The sequence below is a fragment of the Gorilla gorilla genome, chromosome 8 (assembly GCF_029281585.2).
Source record: "Gorilla gorilla gorilla isolate KB3781 chromosome 8, NHGRI_mGorGor1-v2.1_pri, whole genome shotgun sequence".
Classification (NCBI taxonomy): domain Eukaryota; kingdom Metazoa; phylum Chordata; class Mammalia; order Primates; family Hominidae; genus Gorilla; species Gorilla gorilla.
In genome coordinates, this window is record NC_073232.2 from 14,021,221 (window position 1) to 14,043,514 (window position 22,294).

The 22,294-nt window shown below is 41.7% G+C and overlaps 1 protein-coding gene and 1 long non-coding RNA gene across 6 annotated transcripts in view; one reads left to right on the forward strand and one right to left on the reverse strand.

Annotated features, from left to right (window-relative positions):
- The window catches only part of AKR1C3 (aldo-keto reductase family 1 member C3), an 87,068-nt gene that overhangs the window by 30,148 nt on the left and 34,626 nt on the right, over nucleotides 1-22,294 (forward strand). For 3 of the 5 annotated variants that reach the window (XM_063709851.1, XM_063709850.1, XM_004049000.5), the window contains one exon: nucleotides 21,147-21,224. The gene's annotated coding sequence lies outside the window, so the exon portion shown is untranslated. Of the gene's footprint in view, nucleotides 1-21,102; nucleotides 21,225-22,294 lie in introns of all 5 variants that reach the window. The other 2 variants (XM_055354060.2, XM_055354058.2) reach the window with 1 other exon arrangement.
- LOC129525180 (uncharacterized) overlaps nucleotides 8,804-22,294 on the reverse strand; it is a 35,216-nt gene continuing 21,725 nt past the window's right edge. Inside the window, exons 2-4 of the long non-coding RNA XR_010135147.1 lie at nucleotides 11,579-13,547; nucleotides 9,951-10,072; nucleotides 8,804-9,320 (exon numbers count right to left, since the gene is read on the reverse strand). This is a non-coding gene — a long non-coding RNA (uncharacterized lncRNA). The remainder of the gene's footprint in view (nucleotides 9,321-9,950; nucleotides 10,073-11,578; nucleotides 13,548-22,294) is intronic.

Genomic DNA, 22,294 nt, shown 5'->3' on the forward strand with positions numbered 1-22,294 from the left:
AGATAATAGCTCCAGCCTTGGCTAATATATGCCTCCCTAATAAGGGTGTGGGACTTTCAGGCATAACAAGAAAGGCATGTGAAAAGAGCAAAGTCTCCCAATTACAACTGAGGAGGTGGGAGAAATACCTGGTTCCAGGCTGTCCCAGGATTCCTCGGATGGTAACAGACCTTGAGGACAGTCATCCAGGACAGGAGATTAACACTGAGAAGGCTGCACCAGTGTCCAGGGGGAAGTCAATTTCCTGGCCCTGAATAGTTAAACATACCCGGGGCTCAGTGAGGGTGATGACGTGAGCTGACGCTTGCCCTGGGCACCCTCAGTCCTATTGTTGGATCATCTGGTTGGGGGCTTCTGACCAAGGGAACCTTTGTTCTCTGGGGCAGTGCACCTTCCAGTGATTGCCTCAGCATAGTGGACATGGATGAGGGGGCAGCTTGTTTCTCATTGGACAATCTTTTTTAAAGTGTCCTAGTAAACCACACTGATAACAAGCCCTACCAGGTGATGGGCCTGCTCCATTTTCTGTCCTCTCTGAACCACCAAGGTTTGTTTGTCTGAGGGCCATGACTAAGGCTGCAGCCTTTCTCTGATCATGCTTTTCCTTTTGGGTCTGTTCCTCTTGGTCCCTATTATAGAACACTGAAGTTGCCAGGTTTAATAATGCCTCTAGATTTTGTTCAGGGCCCAGGGCTTGCTTTTGGAGCTTTCTCCTGATATCTGTGGCTGATTGGGTATTAAACTTATCTTTTAGAATCAATTGACCCTCGAGTAATTTGGGTGATGGGAGTATAATTTCTTAAGGCCTCACGTAGCCACTCAAGGAAGGCAGAAGGATTTTCTTCCCTTTCCTGAGTCATGGTGGACATCATTGAATAATTCATGTGCTTTTTTCTAATTCTCCTTAGTCCTTCTAGAACAGGTCAGCAGATGTTTACGACTTCAGTCCCCATGATCTGAGTCAAGGTCCCAGTGGGGATCCATACTGGGGATGGCTTGCTGACCGGTAGGGAATTTGTCCCTTTCTTCGTCTGTCATGCTATCATTTACTGACTAAGATACCACGTATCTCCAAACTCTCGGGCTGTAGCTAAAGCTGCATTCTTTTCATTAAAGGCCAGGGTTTGATCTAACAGTAGCATGACATCTCTCCAAGTGAGCTCAAAGGTTTGCCCTAGACCCTGTAGGACATCTATGTACCTATCAGGATCATCTGAAAACTTCCCCAGGTCTGCCTTGATCTGCTTTAAATCAGAGAGAGAGAAGGGGACATGTACCCGGGTTGGGCCAAATTCCCCTCCCCTACAGCTTGAAGGGGACATAACCGATAGCCCGGGGGTTTTTGTGGTCCTTTGGAGATTTCTTTGCTTATTTCCTTCTGGGCAGGGGAGATTAGAGGAGGATTATCATTAATAGGAAGGGGAGTTATAGGGAGGCTAGGATATGGGGGTAAGCTGAGAGGTCCTCCTGTGGGATGTAAATTGTAAGCTTTGCATAGTTGTGTATTCTCCTTCAATGAAAGGAAAACTTGGACATAAGGTATTTCACTCCATTTGCCTTCCCTCTTACAGAAAAGGTCAAGCTGCAGGATAGTATTGTAATTTGTACTTCCCTCAGGTGGCCATTTTTCCCCATCAAAGAGAGAATATTGGGGCCAAGCTGTAGTGCAGAAAAAAATGAGCCGCCTCTTTTTCAGGGTTTGTGGGTCAAATTGGTCCCAATGGCTTAGATGCATTTCAAGGGTGAGCCTGTTGATGCCTGAGTGTTTCCCATCTGAAAGACAAAATTGCCTGTGATTTTGGCTTGTTTTGTTTCTCCCCCTGCCCAAGAACCCACAACAGTCCCTGGACCCTGCTGATCAGAATAGTTGTGCTCACCAACGCAGCAGCAGAAACAACCCCTGCCCAAGAACCCACAACGGTCCCTGGACCCTGCTGGTTGGAATACTTGCACTTACCGATGCAGCAGCAGAAACACTAATTTTCCTCCCAGACCACATGGAGGACCAAGGAAGGTCGGATTTAGTGGCTCTTATCGACACATTCTCGAAAACCTGCACCCTCGCCTGTCCTCCTAGACCACAAGGAGGACTGACTGAGAAAAATCGGATTTAGTGGCCCTTACCGACACATTCTCAAAAACCTGTTAGAGTCCTAAGCATTCACCTGTTTGTATTGGGACTTTACCCGTGTCCTGTAAAGATGTTATGCCCCAAAAATGAAGTGGAGGGCTGTACCCTGAGGGAGGTAAGGGATCTCCAGGGTTGGAAGAGTGATACCTTTTGTCTTTACTTATATGAATAGGAAGGATACAATTTCTGAGGCTCCCCACATCCTAGCTTCAGGAATAGCTTTTGTTAGGACTGTTAGTCTGAGGAGGGATCCTAAAATTCCAGGTAGTCCCCACTATGATGGGGCTTTGGGCAAAAATTATGTCTTTCTGATTGGTGAATCCAGGTGCCTAAAGAAGGTAACAGAGTTTATACTAGAAGTCATTCTTATAGGAGAAACTAGAAAAACACCAGAGACGGGTAGCAGTCTTTAGAAGCAAGACTAATCTCGGAGAAGAGAGTCAAGAGGAAGTTTGTCTGGCAAGCTTTAGGACCCAGGGGGCAAGGGTCAGGATAGATAGGATAGATGAGCGAGTCTCACTTGGGCGACATGCCTTTGAGAGTTCCGCTCACAGCCGCAGGGTCAACCAACTTGTCGTCAGGACCCCAGAGCTGCATGACTTTCCTCTCTGTTGACCCTTGGCTCAGCCCAGAAGTACAGGAAAAGCAGAAGCTGGTTATAGGCAAACCAGTGGTCCCAACTCTGAAGAGTCGGGGGTTGTTAGCCCTTTCCCAGAAAGCCTGACACCCGTGTCTTTAGTCCAGCGGCCGTGCTAGTCACTTTTAACCGGCTGACGGGTGCCCAGTATTTAGCCCCCAAATTCTAAGGAAAAATAGGACAGAATAGCAAGCGAAAGGGGTCCGATGGTACTCAGTGCTTGGCGATAGGCAATAGTCTCGCCGCTCAGTGATAGGCGATGGTCTCACCCCTCGGCAATAGTCTCACCCCTTGGTGATAGGCAATGGTCCCTTCGTGGTCGCCAAAATGTGTCCAGAAATGGTGGGTTCTTGGTCTCACTGACTTCAAGAATGAAGCTGCGGACCCTTGCAGTGAGTGTTACAGTTCTTAAAGGCAGCATGTCCGGAGTTTGTTCCTTCTGATGTTTGGATGTGTTCGGAGTTTCTTCCTTCTGGTGGGTGCATGGTCTCGTTGGCTCAGGAGTGAAGCTGCAGACCTTTGTGGTGAGTGTTAGAGCTCTTAAGGTGGCACGTCTGGAGTTGTTCATTCCTCCTGGTGGGTTCATGGTCTTGCTGGCTTCAGGAGTGAAGCTGCAGACCTTCATGGTGTTACAGCTCATAAAGGCAGTGTGAACCCAAAGAGTGAGCAGTAGCAAGATTTATTGCAAAGAGCAAAAGAACAAAGCTTCCACAGTGTGGAAGGGGACCCGAGCAGGTTGCCACTGCTGGCTTGGCCAGCCTGCTTTTATTCTCTTATCTGGTCCCATCCACATCCTGCTGATTGGTCCATTTTACAGAGAGCCGATTGGTCTGTTTTACAGAGAGCTAATTGGTCCGTTTTGATGGTGCTGATTGGTGCATTTACAATCCCTGAGCTAGACACAAAGGTTCTCCAAGTCCCCACCAGAGTAGCTAGATACAGAGTGTCGACTGGTGCATTCACAAACCCTGAGCTAGACACAGGGTGCTGGTTGGTGTGTTTACAAACTTTGAGCTAGATACAGAGTGCCAATTGGTGTATTTACAATCCCTTAGCTAGACATAAAGTTTCTCCAAGTCCCCACTAGACTCAGGAGCCCAGCTGGCTTCACTCAGTGGATCCCACACTGGGGCTGCAGGTGGAGCTGCCTCTCAATCCCGTGCCATGTGCCCGCACTCCTCAGCCGTTGGATGCTCAATGGGACTTGGCGCCGTGGAGCAGGGGGTGGCCCTTGTTGGGGAGGCTCAGGCTGCACAGGAGCCCACAGAGGCGGGGAGGCTCAGGCATGGTGGGCTGCAGATCCCGAGCCCTCCCCTGCGGGGAGACAGCTAAGGCCCGGCAAGAAATTGAGCACAGCAGCTGCTGGCCCAGGTGCTAAGTCCCTCACTGCCTGGGGCTTGCGGGCTGGCCAGCTGCTCCAAGTGCAGGGCCCGCTGAGCCCATGCCCACCTGGAACTCACGCTGGCCCACAAGCGCGGCGCACAGCCCCAGTTCCCTCCCGTGCCTCTCCCTCCACAACTCCCTGCAAGCTGAGGGAGCCAGCTCTGGCCTTGGCCAGCCCAGAAAGGGGCTCCCACAGTACAGCGGCAGGCTGGAGGGCTCCTCAAGTGCAGCCAGTGTGGGCCAAGGCCAAGGAGGCACCGAGAGTGAGCGAGGACTGCAAGGGCTGCCAGCACGCTGTCACCTCTCAGTGGGAGATGATGACAATCATTTTGTGGACCTTTTTGAGGTGGGCATGGATGATTTCCAGCTTCTGAAGAAGGAGCTGGTGACAGGTATATATCAGTGCATCTTTAGCTATTTGAGGAACAAGAAAACACACAGCATGGAGTCTGGAGGGTGAGGGCTATTGACAGGATGACCAGGAATCCATGGGCTTCCTCCAGCAGTGCGGAGATCAGAGCTCCCAGAGCCTAGGAATGAGGCATCCCTATGGGAGGGGTGTTCAGTGAGGAGGGAGGGCACACACCCAGAGGAAATTATTAGAGGTCAGATATGGAAGAAGTTTAGAAGGAGGGGGTTGAGTACATGTATGCTTGGAAAAACGCATTGGCAACATTTTGGGATAATTATATGTTGTGCATAAAAGGAAACTTTCTCCACAATCCTTCAAGAAACCCCAGAGCTGAGAGTCAGGCCTGGACCTCTGATGCCCAGTTACAGTATTGACCCTATTGAGCTGTGGTAGGACAAGACATTGAAGACACCATTCACTGATCAGATTCCCCTAACTACCAACCCATCTTTAGAAAATGTTCTTAGATTCCATAAATATACTATTAATTTATTATACTTGATCTTTTTAAATGTTTCATACATAAAATAAGGCATGCTTGTAAGTATGAAAGACAAAATGTCTTAAAGCCATTACATATTACTCTCAAATTAAGGCCAAAATGGTGAATAATACATCTAATAAAGCAAACTCTCCAAAATCCCAAAAATCTTTTGGAAACAGTGTCTGCAAAATTGCACAATGTTTTCAAACTTTAGTAAATGTCAGGAACAACTCTTACAAATATATGTTATTCTTTTACATAGTTTTTAGGGGTACAAAGTAAATCAGTTAATCATGGGGACATAAATTTTCATTTCAGAAAACTCTTGAGAACTTGGGATATCCTGGTGAGAGCATTTTGAGGACAGTGGTTTTTGACCTGGGCACACTAACACTTTCACTCTCAACTGTTCTTAGTCTGGCGGCCACCTTAACCCCATCAAAGAGGCTTTCTCAAGTCAGGTCTCCCAGCACGTTTTGCAGCCCACAATCTTTCCTTAAACTATGTATTCCTTAAAATTGAGGGAGGCTATAAACTTTGGAATGCCCTAGGCCAATTCCTTGGACTGTTTTCTGTCTATTTTCATTCCCTTGATGATCTCTGGCTTTAAATACCACCTCTAGGTTGAGAAACACCCCAAAAATATTTGTAGCTGAGCTTTTCCCTCCAAACTCCAGGACAGAACATAACAACATGTGCTCTACATCTCCTATTAGTGTCTAAGGGACATTCACCCTTAGCATGTCTCAAACAAACCATGTAAACCAGTGCCTCCTGTTCCACCTCAACTTTCTTATTTTAACTAATAATTATTTCACATCTCATTAAGTTGATTGAGGTAATTACCAAGAAAACAGTGACGTTTTCTCAAAACCTACAGGTCAAGTGTGTAACTCCTAAGAAAAAATTTTAAATGTCGAATTTCTTTAGCAAGCATAACATGTTTTTCCAGATGTGAAATAATCATTAGGGCAGTCATTTGTAAATACTAAATCTGCTACAGGCTTATTCCAGCCAGTTCATTACTTAGCCCTCTATTTCCACAGAACTCCTAGTAAAAAAAGAAAGAAAGAAAGAAAGAAAACAAAAAACCTTGTAATTTCTCAAAGCTCAACACTTGGTTTTCAGGAACACTTGGGAATGTAAGAAAATTGTATAGGGACCTCCAATCCCTGATTCATTATTTTTTTCTCTACAAGAAATGCTGAAGTGAATAATTCAGGATGAAGGAAAGGAAATAGATAGTAACTAACAGCCATTTAGACCTATAAAGATGTCCTAGGCAATGTGAATAGGTGGCAAAATATGAAAACATGTATTTTTGAAATTTTGGAATTGTACTCTATTTTTCTTCAAGATTTAAAATATGAATTTATACAAATAAGTATAATTCTAAGTTAATATATACACAATGTAGAAAACTGTAATTAGTAACAAAACAATGTGAAGTGGAATAAAAACCTGGGGAAAGGGAGAGTTTTTGTATAAAATTTAAGTTACATTGGCATTGATTCAAAGTAAATTGCTATGATTTTATTAAATCGTATGTCATCCCCACAGCACAGAGAATAACTGTGTTAGAATATACTCCACAGGAAATGAGAAAGGAATACCAATGTCATTTAAAAAAATCACATAACCTTACGAAATGGTAGTAAAGGTGAATATGAAGGACAAAAAGCTATAGAGAGTGGGAAACATTGAAAATGGCACAAGTAGCCGGGAGCAGTGGTTCATGCCTGTTATCCCAGCATTTTGAGAGGCTGAGGCAGGCAGATCACTTGAGGCCAGAAGTTTGAGGCCAACATGGTGGAACCCCATCTCTACTAAAAACACAAAATTAAGCCAGGTGTAGTGGTGCAAGCCTGTAACCCCAGTTACTCAGAAGCCTCAGAGGCAGAGGTTGCAGTGAGCCAAGACTGCGCCACTGCAATCCGCCCTGGAGGACAGAGGTAGTCTCTGTCTCAGCAAAAAAAAAAAAAAAAAAAAAAAGGAAAATGGCACAAGTAACTCTTTCCCTGTCATTAATGACAGTCATGTGTCATGTAATGCCTGGGCTATCTTCTGAGAAAGGCTCTGTGAGGCAGCTCCATCACTGTGGGGACATGAAAGCATGAAGAGAAAATTCTCTCAATGTCATTGCCTCGCCAACTACATTTATGTCATATTCTAAATCCTTTGCTGTCATTTCAGGAATGTTTACAGCATCTTCATCAGAAGTGGAATCTATTTCACCAAACCAGTTTCTTTGTTCATCCATAAAAGTAGCTTCTCATTTGGTAAAATTATATCGTGAGATTGCAACCATTCAGTAATATTCAAGCTCCAATTTTAACTCTAGTTCTCTTACTATTTCCACTACATCTGCAGTTATTTTTCTCCACTGAAGTCTTGAATTCCTCAAAGTCATCCATGAGGGTACTAGTACAAAAGCAGGCCCACAGACCGAGGGAACACTAGAGAAGTCCCAGAAATAATGCTGCACACCTGCAATCATTCAATGAGTGATGCTGCGATGACTAGCTAGCCATGTGCAGAAGATTGAAATGGGAAAGCCTTCCTTACACTGTATTAAAAAATCAACTCAAAGTATATTAAAACCTTAAGTTTTAAGCCTAAAACTATGAAAAACCCTTGATAACCCAGGAAATACCATTCTGAAATAGGCCCTGGCAAAGATTTCATGATGAAGGCACCAAAAGCAATTGCAAGAAAAACAGAAAAGACAAGTGGGACCTAATAAACTAAACAGCTTCTACACAGCAAAAGACACTATCAACAGAATAAACAGACAACCTAAAGAATGGAAGAAAATGCCCACACACTATGCATCTGATGAATGTCCAATATCCAGAATCTACAAGAAACTTAAACAAAATAACAAGCAAAAAGAAAAACAACTCCATTAAAAAGTGGGAAAATACGTGAAGAGATGCTTTTTAAAAGAAGACATACTTGTGGCAAACAAGCATGTGAAAAATGCTCAACATCACTGATCATTAGAGGAATGTAAATCAAAACCACAATGAGATACCATCTCATACCAGTCAGAATGCCTATTATTATACTATGTATCTGATGAGGTCCAATATCCAGAATCTACAAGAAACCTAAACAAAATAACAAGCAAAAAAAAAAAAAATTAAAAAGTGGGGAAAATACATGAACAGATGTTTTTTAAAAGAAGACATACTTGTGGCAAACAAGCATATGAAAAAAATGTTCAACATCACTGATCATTAGAGAAATGTAAATCAAAACCTCAATGAGAAACCATCTCATACCAGTCAGAATGGCTATTACTAAAAAGTCAAAAAATAACAGGTGCTGCTAAGGTTCTAATGAAAAGAGAACACTTATACACTGCTGGTGTATTAGTTCAACCATTGTAGAAAGCAGTGTGGTGATTTCTCAAAGAACTTAAAATTACTATTCAACCGAGCAATCCCATTATTGGGCATATAGCTCAAAGAATATAAATCATTCTATCATAAAGACACGTGCATGCATATGCTCATTGTAACACTGTTCACAATAGCATAGTCATGGAATCAAATTAAATGCCTGTCAACACCAGACTGGATAAAGAAATCTTTACATTCTCACAAAATGTATATACCACATTTTAACGTCCAAGATGATGATATTAGGAGGTTGGTACTTAGGAGTTGATTGTGTTACCAAAAGAGGGTGTCCTGGTTCTTGGCTTCTTGAACAAAGAATTGGACAAAATGCAGAAAAAATGCAAGGAAAGAATGAAGTAGCAAAAGCAGATATTTATTCAAAATGAAAGTACACTTCACAGTGTGGTAATGGGCATGAGCATAGGGCCCCATTACAGAATTTGTGGGGGTTTAAATACACTCTAGCAGTTTCCATTGGTTACTTGCTGTATGCCCTATGTAAATGAAGAGGACAAAGTAAGGTTACAAAGTCACTTAGTGTACACCCTATGGAAAGGATATTTCCTGTCATAGCTGAAGTGTTAATTGGCCTTATGTTCCCTGCCTCCAGACGTTATTTTCTTGACTCATTTCCCCACTGAGAGACGTGATCTTCATAAATCTTTATGGGAGGCAGAGCGACAGCTGGTCTTTCTTCTGTAGCTGCTTCATGCTGGCTTGGGGTGTAGTCTCTACCTATTGAGGATCACAGAACTCTCACTCTGCTCTCTCTAGTGGAGGCAGGGTATCTCCTTGATGGCCAGGGTTGGTGTCTTCACCTGGAATTGGCTGGAGCCTTTGTTGCATGATCATCTGAAGCTAGGTGGTCTCTAGGTGAGAGGAAATGAATGGGGTTAAAACATTTATTGGGAACTTCAGGAGTGGATACCTGTGCTGTCGAGAATGTTTGTTATAGAGATTTGCAGGAGACAAACAAAATTTTGCCTGTGGTGTGTTCTAGGATCTGTGTGTTTCCTTAAAGTCTTAGAACTAGCAACTCCATTTTGGTTTGGTTTGGTCTGTTGAGGCTTAGTGCATGAGCCCAGTCCAAAACAATGGCCTCCTATAATTTTGTTTAAGAAATTTCCGCCTTTTGATCAGGTTCTCACTTAGGTTAGAATGTGACCAAAACTTAGGGCCTTAGTGCCACTCTCAGTTACCATCATTTTGGGTTTCCCATCTCAGCATGTCATTGACAGGTTACAGTGTCCTCATGGTTGCACATTTCTTTCAGCTCTTGTCATTCCAGTCGAAGAGAGACCAAGTGACATCCTAGTGATGGTTGCATATAAGCATTTAAAACCTTTGAGAGAATATAGCGCAGCAAGGAGACTATTATTATGACTATTGGGAGCATAATACCTAGAGTTTGGAGTATGGTGCTCATCCAAGGTCCCCATAAGCCAAACCTCCTAAAATAGAATAGATTAAAGAATGAGCTAGATAAAGGGTCTACTCACTTAACTTAGCAGTCTCATCTCCTTCACTGAATTTCCATAGTCTTCATTTAATGTATTTTTCCGTAGGTCATAAGTGCCAGCTGCAGCATAGATACTTTTCTGTTCATCCAACTCTATTATAACTTTCACAAAAGAATTTAAAGTCTGTTGTTTAACTGTAGCCCTTACAGTAAAATTTGCTATAGAGCATATAATGGGGGTACATTTCTATTCATTGCTTCTCTACTCTAAACCATGGAAAAAGCACTTAACAAATGATGCCCTTCTAGAAGAGTGAGGGCCTCCTGGCAATGTTCTCTTTAACCCATGAAGTGGATTAAGAGGAGTGAATCATTGTTTGTTTGTTTTTGAATTATTATTAGGCAACATATGTACCATTAAAGTTTCTTACGTACATTGGGCCTTTGTCCTTTATCTACCAAAGTATAAGTTTATCCATTTATAAGGCTGGCTGCAAATTCCTTAACAAACAAAAGTACACCCCATAAGTGCACATAACAGATCCCTTTTCCATTTCTATTGTTCAAAGAGGCATAAGCAAGAAAAAATAATAAAAGATAAGAATTTCATGACAGTAGAAGAGTTAATCTGTTAACTTGGGAAAAGATATTCACATCAAGGATGCCATCTTCATTTTGGGAGAAATTTCCCTGGTTAGTTTTACCTTAAGGGCTCCAATGACTGTACAATTCCAAGAGTGTGGAGGGAACTTTCTCAGTTGTGAGATTATGTACCCAAAGTTCAAGGTCCCAAAGTTTTGTTGTAGTGCAGATGGCAAGATCTTCTGATGTTCTCAGAAGATCCAAACAATTGAAAGCTTTTTTTTACCTGGTGAAAATATACTGTAGCCTAATAATCTACTGTTATAACATCAGCCCTGTTGCATGGGAAAGCTTTTATACAACCAGAAAACATTCATTGAAAATAACAATTGAATGACATCCTTTCTTAAAATGTCTAAATTGCACACCAGGTAACTGAATGTACCTGAAGCTTTGTTTTCCCAGGAATATGGGGCCAAACAATAGCTATAAACTATGTTAGTAATTTGTAAGTTACCACACCAATGTACTCAAATTGGATTATTTTATCTTTTCCATGGTGAGTCATGGAGTGCAGAACTTTTAATAATAAATGCTTTAAGGACTCAGGAAGGACAATGTGGCCATCCTGGTTCTCCATGAGTCTAAACTTGATTAACATTAGACTTATATCCTCTTGAATACCAGTTGATTCTCCAAATTAGGTGCATTGTACTGATAGCTGATGAGTTACCATGGGTGACTTGACTCAGACCATGGAGTTTATTCAGATTGTATATTTAAATAATTTTAGTATTAGCTTGTTTAACATGAAAATCTGATGAAGTATTTTCTTGGTATTTGATTAATTTTTTTGTTCTACTTGGATTAGTAGCTTTATACAAGAAAATTTGATTATTTCTATGGTTTATAGTAACATAATAATCATAATTATAGTTGATGGCATATAATTAGACATTTGAATTTTAGAAATTCCATATAATCTTAGAACATACATTAGCATTATTCACAAAATATAACCTAAAGAAGATTGAACATCATTTTGGTGATCCCATGTACCTAAACATGTGAAATAATCTTGTTTACCTCTTTTCTGGATGTTTTCAGGGGCCATCTGATCCATCCAAAAAGCCAGGCATTAGAAAAGACAATTTTGAAACTGAAGTTTGACTTTGGAATTCCAGATTGCCCTAAATTACTTATTTTGCCAAAATGATGACTCAGAAATTTAAAGCAAGAACCCTTTATAACCTTTTACCAAAACAAAACAAAACAAAACACATTTTACTATTCTTACACATCTTGCATATAAAACTGTTTCTAGTAATCTTAATTACATGTTAATGGTGACTCCTAGCAATCTTAATTGTAATGTAAAACCTGCTGAGTTGTGTTCTGATAATATGAGAATGTTTCCAGCATAGTTAGGGGCATGGCCAACTCCCCATGGAGAGCGGATGGCAGGGACTCAGGGGGATGTTCAGGCAGGCAGAGGGGAGAAGAGGCAAGAGCACAGGGAATGCTGGGAGCCTCCCAAGAAGGCCTCTTTCATCCCAGAAGCCCCCAGGACCATCCCGAGTGGGCTGTCCTCAGGCCTTACCTAGCTGGAAAGCAGGCAAGTTAAACAAATTTCAAACACCAAAGAAGCAGTTTATGACCTTAAAGCATTTAACAAACCTAACATTTGAACATAACTTAGACCACATGTTTACATTTTCAAGACAACTGTATTTTACCAATAATCTTTAAAACTGTTTATTTCCTAAAGATTACTCAAGTCACATGAACTAAATAAAAAGCATTACATTTTTCACTTTTCTGACAAAATATTTGATTTAAGCTCATATTATTATTAAACCAATTAATTTAAAACTTTACAGAAGGGACAAATGGTGACTTTTACCTTTCATTTAACCAGTTTGCACAGAGCGAAAGAGACCAGAGACTAACTGGTAAGAAATATTCTTTTGCAAGCATGTCTGGTTTCTGGGTTCTTTCTCCCTGAGTGGCCCTAGGGACCCTGCTCAACTGTATGCAGACAAACATATTGCCATGAATTAAGAATATTCACAAATAGTTTACAAATTTTGAAGAAATTAGGCAGAGAGAGAAATAGAACTCAAATTCTATTTATGAAAGTATATTCAACATGCTTAAACTGTCTAGAAGCCTAAAATCCAAAAAGTTAGTTAGAATTTGATAACTTCTGAATTATACAAAGTTATTCTTTTTCTCACTAATAACATAATCTTTTCCAGCACATTTTGCCTACAGAATTATGTGTTAACTAGAATTCTTATCCTTATAACCTAAAACTTAAGTGAAACCCTAAAAAGCAAGAATTCCTGGCCAGGCATGGTGGCTCATGCCTGTAATTCCAGCACTTTGAGAGGCCAAGACAGGTGGATCACTTGAGGTCAGGTGTTCAAGATGAGCCTGGCCAACATGGTGAAACCCCCGTCTACTAAAAATATAAAAATTAGCCCAGCATGGTGGCAGGCACCTGTAGTTCCAACTGCTTGGGAGGCTGAGGCATGAGAATCGCTTAAACCCAGGAGGCAGAGGTTGTGGTGAGCTGAGATCACACCATTGCACTCCAGCCTGGGCAATAAGAGTGAAACTCTGTCTCAAAAAGGAAAAGAGCCCTTCCCCCTTCTGCACAGGGCAAATAGTCCCATTCATTCCTAGGCCTTCAGGCAATACCTGGGAGTGACTCCAGCCAATTGCCTTCAATTTTCAAGGAGCTACTAGAAAGCAGTTGTTGAGACAGTGAAAATGAAAGAAAGGAAAAAGAGAGAAGACCCAGGTCCCTTAAGCAAACTGGTTGGTGATGGTTAGGTGCCTTCACATGGACACCGTTAGTTTTCACTGGCCATAGCCAGAATTCTGCAGTTTTCTCTGTGTTTAGGCACTGCCCACCAAGGAGAGATTCCCCTGTATGAAACAGAAAGGAAAGGAGAGAAATCCTAAACTTTGGGCCTACCTTCTCCTGGAATTTCTCCTGGCTGGCTCAGCAAAATATGTTACCAGTGGAGGGTGTCCATGTTCTCAGCATCTTGAACAAAGAATTCGACAAAATGCACAAACAAAGCAAAGAAATAATGAAGCAACAAAAGTAGATATTTATTGAAAATAAAAGTACACCCCACACTGTGGAAGTGGGCCTGAGCGTAGTGGCTCAAGGGCCTCATTACAGAATTTGTGGGGGTTTAAATACGCTCTAGGGATTTTCACTGGTTACCTGGTGTACACGCTATGTAAATGAAGAGGGTGAAGTGAGGTTACAAAGTCATTTACCTGGAATATACCTTATGGAGAGGATATTTCCTGTCATAGCTGAAGTGTGAATTGGCCTTGTGTTCCCTGTCTCCAGACCCTATTTTTCTGTCTCAATTGGATCTTGAGTGTGGAACCATAATAAATGGGATTAGTGTCCTTGTTAAAGAGATTCAAGAGAGAGTGCTTGTCCCTTTTGTGACATGAGGATAGAAAGAGGACAGCTATCTATGAGTCAGGAAGCAGGGCCTCACTAGACACTAAATTTGTCTGCACTTGGTCTTGAGCTTCTAGCCTTCAGATCTGTGAGCAATCCGTGCCTGATATTTATAACTAACCAGTCTGCAGTCTGTTGTTATAGCAGCTTGTCATGAACTAAGACAGCCTGTTAGAAGGAGGCATAGACTTAACCAGTGTTTTCGGGGTATTTTAGGAGCCCTGATAGGTGATATTCATGTCTGCTTTGCTTCTATGGGGTGGTATTGATGGGCTGAAGTGGATTGTCCCAGCTACTCTGGAAACATTTCTTTTTATTGCCTCACAATGGATTTCCACTTATTTACAGAGAATTATATGGCTGTATCTTACTGTGCTTTAGGTTGCTATAACAAAATAACTGTAACTGGCTGGTTCTTACACAATAGAGGTATATTTGGCTAATGGCTCCAGAGGCTGGAAATTCCAAGGCCATAGTGATCTCATTGGATGAGAGCCTTCCTGCTGTGGTGCTCCATGGTGCAAAGCAGGAGAGTAAGAGATCAGGAGCAAGAGAATAAAAAAGCAAGGGAGATCAGTGGCAGGGACTGTCCCTGCTCTCATGGGCTCTATCTATTCCCTCTCTACATAATGAGAGTAAAATCCAAAGAGCATGAGGACCGAATCACATATGACAAAGACTCCTTAGAGGCGTGTCAGTGCTGGTAACACCTGTTTTTCACAACTCAAGGTGACTAAGGCACAGACCACCCCACACAGTGGCACAGATTCTCTTCTTGAACAGACTTTCCCCAGGCTCCTCTGAGTCTCTTTTGAAATAGGCCTCGCCTTGGTCTGTAAGGATCTGAACACACCCAACATAATTTCTAACAGTTCAAGGCTACATCGATAGATAACCAAGCCCTGTTAAAGAGCCAGCCTGAGAAAACTCACGGCTTCCAAAAGAATTCAGTATTTGTTCCATCAATGTCTGAAGAAATGCCTGTCTCCCAGTCTCACAGAGGGCAGGAGTCCAACTTCCCTTAGTTCCAGTTAGCAAACCCAGAGGGACTAATCACATGGCCCAAGCAGCCCCTTCCTACTTTTTGTAATTTTCCGCTTGGCTGCTTCCACTCAGTCTCTGCTCAGCCTTTCCCTTCTCCCTGATTTTCCCTTTAAAATGCTGAGTCATCTTGCATAGATCATAGTTCAGTTCAGTTCACGCTGGACCTTTTCTCTACTGCGATGTTATGTTACTGATAAAACCTGTCCTCACCATGTTAATCAGTACCCAGCTTTCTTTGTCTTTGACTTTAGCAATAGCAGAATTTGTTTTTTTCTGGCTCTTATGATTTAATAGCTACAGACAGGTGGGAATGAAGACCAGCCTATATGACACTTATCTCTGGGTTCTAGTACTATTGAGCAGCAATTTAAGTATTAGGGATTTACAACTGTGTTTAATTTATTGCCAAACCCTGGCATAAGTCAAAATAAATGCTTATATTTGATCACTAAAATACGAGGTAATGATCCACCTCAGGGAGGAGAGTATGTGACTGCAATTAGAATCTTTAAAGCCTTCTGTTTAGAAAGCATGCTTGCTTGAACTTCAAGTTTCTAGGCAAATGTAAGGGTCATTTGTAAAAGCTGAGTTTTTCCTGTTGCCAATAAGGATAGAGACCTTTTCTTCTATGCTCATTTCTTAGACTATTTTCTTAAGAAAAAAATTGTATTTGTAAACTCTTCCTTAGTCCCTTTATTATGCATGTCAATTTTTTGAAAAGCTGACTAAGCCTCTAGCCAGAATTGCAACCTGCCAGTGTTGTGTTAAGGGTAAGAGAGACAACTCTTTGGAAATGAAAATATCAAGAAAGATAACTTCCTATCTCCATGGGCCCCTTACTCCAAGCTACAACTGCCTGCTTGTCATAAAGAAATGTTATTTTTCCTTGGGATAAAGGTGACTGTCTAGCACAGAAGGATACCCCAATTACCAGGTGAATTTAGGATGGAGAATGTTATAAAAAGAAGGTTTGAAAGAATGTTATAAAAAATGGTGGTGTTAGGCCTTATTACATGAAGAGCAGTTATCATTTATCTCAAGAAGATGCATGTAAGGATTATATTTCTTGGCTATATAAAGGGGTAAGATTTCTTTCTGTCTTTGTAATCTCTTCAGCATATTACCCGTGATGCACATTGCAGCCTGGTTTAATGCTTTTTAAATTTTATTTATTTATTTATTTATTTATTTTCGAGACAGAGTCTTGCTCTTTCTCCCAGGTTAGAGTGTAGTGGCACAATCTTGGCTCACTGCAACCTCCACCTCCTGAGTTCAAGTGATTCACCTGCCTTAGCCTCTCAAGATGCTGGGATTACAGGCATGCACTACCTCACCCAGCTAATTTTTGTATTCTTAGTAGAGATGGGGTTTCACCATGTTGGCCAGGCTGGTCTCGAACTCTTGTCCTCATGATCTGCCTGCCTCAGCCTCCCAAATTGCTGGGATTACAGGTGTGAGCCACCACACCCAGCCCTAATGCTTTTTTAATAAGAAAATTATTTTCTTTATTTTCTACTTTATAGAGAGTTTTGTAGAATGGCAGGAGATTTCATTTTTAACATTATTCTCCAATATAAAGGAGAACAGACTTGACAGTTGTTGTCCCAAATTAGGTAAAAGATTGAGATTGGAGATCCCCATAGGCCCATAATTTCTACCTTTGGTAACATAATGGAAGACATAGAACAACCCTCCCCTACACAGACTCCTCAGTGGGACAGCCCAATTACATCCACTGTCCTGAGCACATGGACCCCCTTTCTCTCTCTGTCTTACCCACGTGACTCAGCGAGCAGCTCCAGCCCAGATCACAGAACCATATGAAGAACTGAAAACCCCACCTTCTCAAGAGGGCCAAGGGCAGAGCATGGACATATTTGATTAGTACCAAGGAGACATGAGAAAAATGAAAATATTGCCATGACTGTATTTTGGTATTCCAGAGTTTCTGCCTTGCTGCTATCAAGAACATCACCCTCACCTCGGGTGCTTCTTGTTAGTAATTCTTCCTCCTTGACCTCACCCTGTTCTGTGGTTGTAAATCCCCACTTGTCTTGGTTGAAGGCAGAGTTGAGCTTGAAGGAAACCAAAATATTTCACTCTTGGGCAAGGAAGATAAATCTTAGGGCCCCAAAATCACTAAGCTAAAGAAATAAGTCAAGCTGGGAACTGCTCAGCACAAACTTGCCTCCCATTCTATTCAAAGTCACCCCTCTGCTCACCGAGATAATTACATATTTGATTGCCTCCTTTGCAGAGGCTAACCGGAAACTCAAAAGAATGCAACCATTTGTCTCTTATCTATCTATGACGTGGAAGCCCCCTCCCCACTTCAAGTTGTCCCACCTTTCCGGACTGAACCAATGTTCATCATACATGTGTTGATTGATGTCTCATGTCTCCCTAAAATGTATGATACCAAGCTGTGCCCCGACCACGTTGGACACATGTCCTCAGGACCTCCTGAGGGTGTGTCATGGTCATTTGTCCTCAATCTTGGCAAAATAAACTCTCTATATTAACTGAGACCTCTCTCAGATTTTGGGGGTCCATACTCTAAAAGAAAGTATTTTGACAAATTTCAAGATGGCTATTCAGAAGGGCAGGAAATACAAGAACAGCTGAAAACTGTCTTTTATGAGAGAGGCTTGCACCTGGAGAGAAACTCTGCTTGGATGCAGCCAGGCTTTCTCTGAGGCTTTCCCTTTGACTTAGGAAAGATTAACTGACGGTCTGACATCTTTAAAGGTCTGAAGAAAACATTTTCCATCTCTTCTCTTAAGTGCTGCTATCTGTGAGGTTTCATTGACATAGTGTGCAAGAAGATTAAATTTTGGTACCCGAAACTCTTTTAGCCAAAGAGAAAATTCTAGCCAGGAACTGGGACACAAAAACCTGCCTCCCTCTTTTGGTTCCTAAATAAGATGGCTACAAGATGAAAGGCTACCCACCTCCCCCATATTTTGTCCACAAGGAAATTCCTGGTGAGCTGTTGAAACTTCACCATGGTGATACAAATCCATAGCTTACCTTTACAGTTGCGGTCACCCCACAGACACAAATGCATTTCTGATTGTTCCCCTACCCCATTTTGTCTGTGTTATCTTATGTAAAATGCAGAGTCCCCATATTTTTCCTCTGCCCCCTGTTGTTGATGTGAGAACTGTGTGCTTCTCAATATCCCGCCCTTTCCCCTTTAAATTTGGAGCCCTCAAAATCAGAGAAAGGCATAGACCTGTCTCCTGGGTGTATCCTCAACTTTGGCAAATAAATCTCCTAAAATTACAGAGACCTGACTCATCATTCTTTGGTTGACAATAACAAGACCTCTGCTAGCCTGGCCTCCTCTTTTCTCCCTCCCATAACCCATGTTGCCACTACAATCTGTTTTGCCAAGATTTAAGTCCCTCTCTCATTTTTTTTCTATAAACTTAGATGGTTTACACGTTGCTCTGTGGTTCTCCCCTACACATGGTCATAAGTTTGTGTGCCTTTTCTCTTTCTAATCTGCCTTTTGTTAGGTGAATTTTTACTGAACTTCAGAAGGTAGAGAAAATTTTTTCCCTTGGCCCCCACCAGCATGATCACTCTCCCACAGAAAGACCCAAATTAAGTGGCCCTACATCTAACGCCATGGCCCCCCTTGAGTGAAGTATTTCTCACTGTGTTTTAGGAAATGTCATAAATAAGTTTTTTTTTAACACCCTGTCGGACCATAAAGGATTGATCTACTGGTAGACACTTATTCTCAAGCAGAGCTTTTCCCAAGGGAATTTGTCATGTGGAAAAAAGCTCAAGGAATGGCCAGGCACTGTGGCTCATGCCTGTAATCCCAGCACTTTGGGAGGCTGAGGTGGGCGAATCACCTGAGGTTGGGAGTTTGAGACCAGCCTGACCAACGTGGAGAAACCCTGTCTCTACTAAAAATACAAAATTAGCCTGGCATGGTGGTGCATGCCTGTAATCCCACCTACTCGGGAGGCTGAGGCAGGAGAATCACTTGAACCCGGGAGGCAGAGGTTGTAGTGAGCCAAGATCATGCCATTGCACTCTAGCCTGGGCAATAAGAGCGAAACTCCATCTCAAAAAAAAAAAAAAAGTCAAGGAATATGGGAGTCATGGGGGCTTGGATGTATTACTGGGGGGCTCTAGAGAGATGGAGCAGCCACAGGTTGCTGGGGCTAAGATATCCTGAGCTGCACTGGTTTCTGAGCTATTCAAATCCCAGTTGTTTCACCCTTTATTTTTGGAGTCACCCAGGATCCTTTTAGCAACCACCTTTCACTTGCATTTAAGCCTGTTTTTACTGTTGCAAACACACAGAACACACTTAAATAAGATGCTGTAACAGTAGTTCTCAAATCACAGCAACAACTCTAGTAGTTGTGTCCTAGGAAATTAAAATTCTGTGTTACCTACTTGCTATGGATTGATGTGTTCTCCAAAGTCCATGTGTTGGAAACTTAATCCTCAATGCAATAGTGTTGAGATGTGGGACCTTTAAGTGATAATTAGGTCATGAGGGATTTGCCTCATTCATTAATTATTGCTATTATCTCAGAGGTGAGTTAGTTATCGGGGATTGAAATCCTGATAAAAAGATGAGTTTGTTCTCTCTGTCTCTCTCTCTCTCTCCACTCTAGAATTGTAAAAAAACTAATCTCTATTCTGCATAAATTACCCAGTCTCAGGTATTCCATTATATTAGCAGGAAATGGACTAAGACACTACTTTATAAAATTTTGCAGTTTCCAGTGTTCAGCTGTTCCTTGATCCGGCTTCATCTACATTTTTCTTTGCTTGTTACTGATGGTGAAATTTTCCTGTTGTCTCTCATTTATGGCTTACACTATCACATGCTCTCTACTAATTCATGCCTTCTATTTCCTTCTGTTGCTTTTTTGTAAGCATCTCTTTTCATGTGTCTCATTTTTAGGCTCTCTAAGACATATCGTAAAACTCACTTGATTCCTTACTATCGTGCCTAGAGCTCTGTCTGGGGGAACTTCTCCCTCCTGACCTGCTACGCCACTACCCAGCCAAAGGAGCGCTGCCTTTGCTTTATTTGCACATTCCTGTTTTAAACAGTCATGCCCAGAATTATGTGGCTACTTGGCGCACATAATGAAAAATCTGGTTTTTGAAGTCATGCATAAAATTAAAATATCTTTGTATTTGGTTGTCTCACATCCACTGTGGTCTCTGTTTCAGCACCTCATTGGGATTATTGAACTCATTAAATTCTTTACATGAACTTGAATTGTTCATTGAAATCTCTAGCCATTTCCCTGGTTAAACAGGATAATCTTTTTTTTTCACTAAAGAACATTCGTGGTGGTTTAATGATGAGGTTAATATTCCCCTCTTGTCCACCTCCACATTGGAAAAACCACATTGGACTGAGTTTTGAGGAGCAAAGAACTAATCACTTGACCAAAGGGGCCCTGTATCCCCACAAGCCCTGGGTATTTTTCTCTCATAGAGAGAAGAGGGTCTGTATGGATACCTGAAAATGTGATTTTATATATTCTTGGCATCCAGGGGAGAACAATCAAAAAGCAAAGAAGCTACAGTTATCTCCCCAGAAATTAATGGGTCATGTCAAGACTATAGGTTTTCATTTCCTTCTGTTGCTTGTTAGAATGATGTTCTTGAGGGAAACTGGAGTTCCACAATTCCCATTTCTTCTTGACTCCCTACCCTAGCTAAGTACTTTATTCTTAAGAGACTGGCACCAAGTCACTTTGTCCTATTATGGAAATGCAAGGTTTGTCTTTTGAATGGATTTCTGAAGACAATGGGTAAAACATTAAAGTTGATTTAATTGCTTGCCTGTCTGGGCAAGGAGTTTGGTTTTTGCTGAACATTCCCCTTAGTAAAATGGCAGGATGGTTTTGCTTGCCATTGAAACTAACCAAACATTTAATCCTTTTCCCTTTAGAGAAAAAAGAAAAAAAAAGGTGCAGCTCACTGCCAGTGCCCATTTAGTTTTTACATTAACATGTTCTTTGAGGTTGAAGCAAATCTGACCGATTTTCAATGTAAAAATAACATATAAAAACTGTTCTCGGAGTTATTTCTAAACAGAACTAAGATCAGAATTGTTTGAATCATCAGAATCGTCTCTTTTGAAAAATCGATTCATCAAATGAATCTTCAGCCAACAACTGTTCAAGAAGGATGCAAATATCACAGGTAAGAATCCTACATTTTCTAAGATGTGACATTGTCAGTGATCTGAAAATATGATTACTATATTTTGTAAATGGAAATACCATTACAAAAACAGAAAGCTATAAAAGGAATGATGTCTTTTGTTTCCAAAGTCAACATACTAGAGTGATTCAAAAATAATAATAAGTCAGGTGCGGTGGCTCATGCCTTTAATCCTAACATTTTGGGCGGCTGACGCGGGTGGATCACTTGAGGTTGGGAGTTCGAGACCAGCCTGGCCAACCTCGTCTGGCCAGTGAATGGTGGTGAAACCTCGTCTCTACTGAAAATACAAAAATTAGCCAGGTATGGTGGCATGTGCCTGTAGTCCCCGCTACTCGGGAGGCTGAGGCAGGTAGAATCACTTGAACCTGGGAGGCGGACGCTGCAGTGAACTGATATTGCACCACTGCACTCCAGCCTGGTCAACAGAGCAAGAATCTGTCTCAAATAATAATAACCATAATCATAATCATAAAAGCGAGATATTTTGTGGCAAAGTTTTCTCAGGGTAAACTGCCGCCACAGTGCCACTGGTGAGAATTCTTGGGTCAAATGGAAAAAGGGTTAAATGCAAGGCAGGTCATCAGCAAAGTACAGTACCTGTTTGTGAGTTGATTTTCTCTCCAGTCCGACATATTCCTCAATATGATTTTTAAATAGAATAGGGATCTCACTGGAGGATATGAAAGTAATTTAAATTTGTTCATACATATAGGCAGGGCCCAGAGAGATTAAGAGCACATGTGGTTTAAATGCTGTTATCTCTGCTTTGTGAATAGCGTGGTAAGTTGAAAATATTTGCCATTGAAGCAAGGGACTATTTGCCTCAAGGTTAAATAAGACAAGAAGAGCTTCAGATGCCTGGTCTGCAGTGATGAGTAGAACAGGCCCTTCTGCTGTTGGGTGCAGACATTTCTCCTCCACCTTCTTTAAGGCATTAACACTCACTAGACATGTTCATGTAAAGGTGTCTCGATAGCGTTAACTCCAGTCTCCTTGTGAGTCTTGCTGACTCACCATGACTAGAGGACTTGGATGGCATGCTAGAC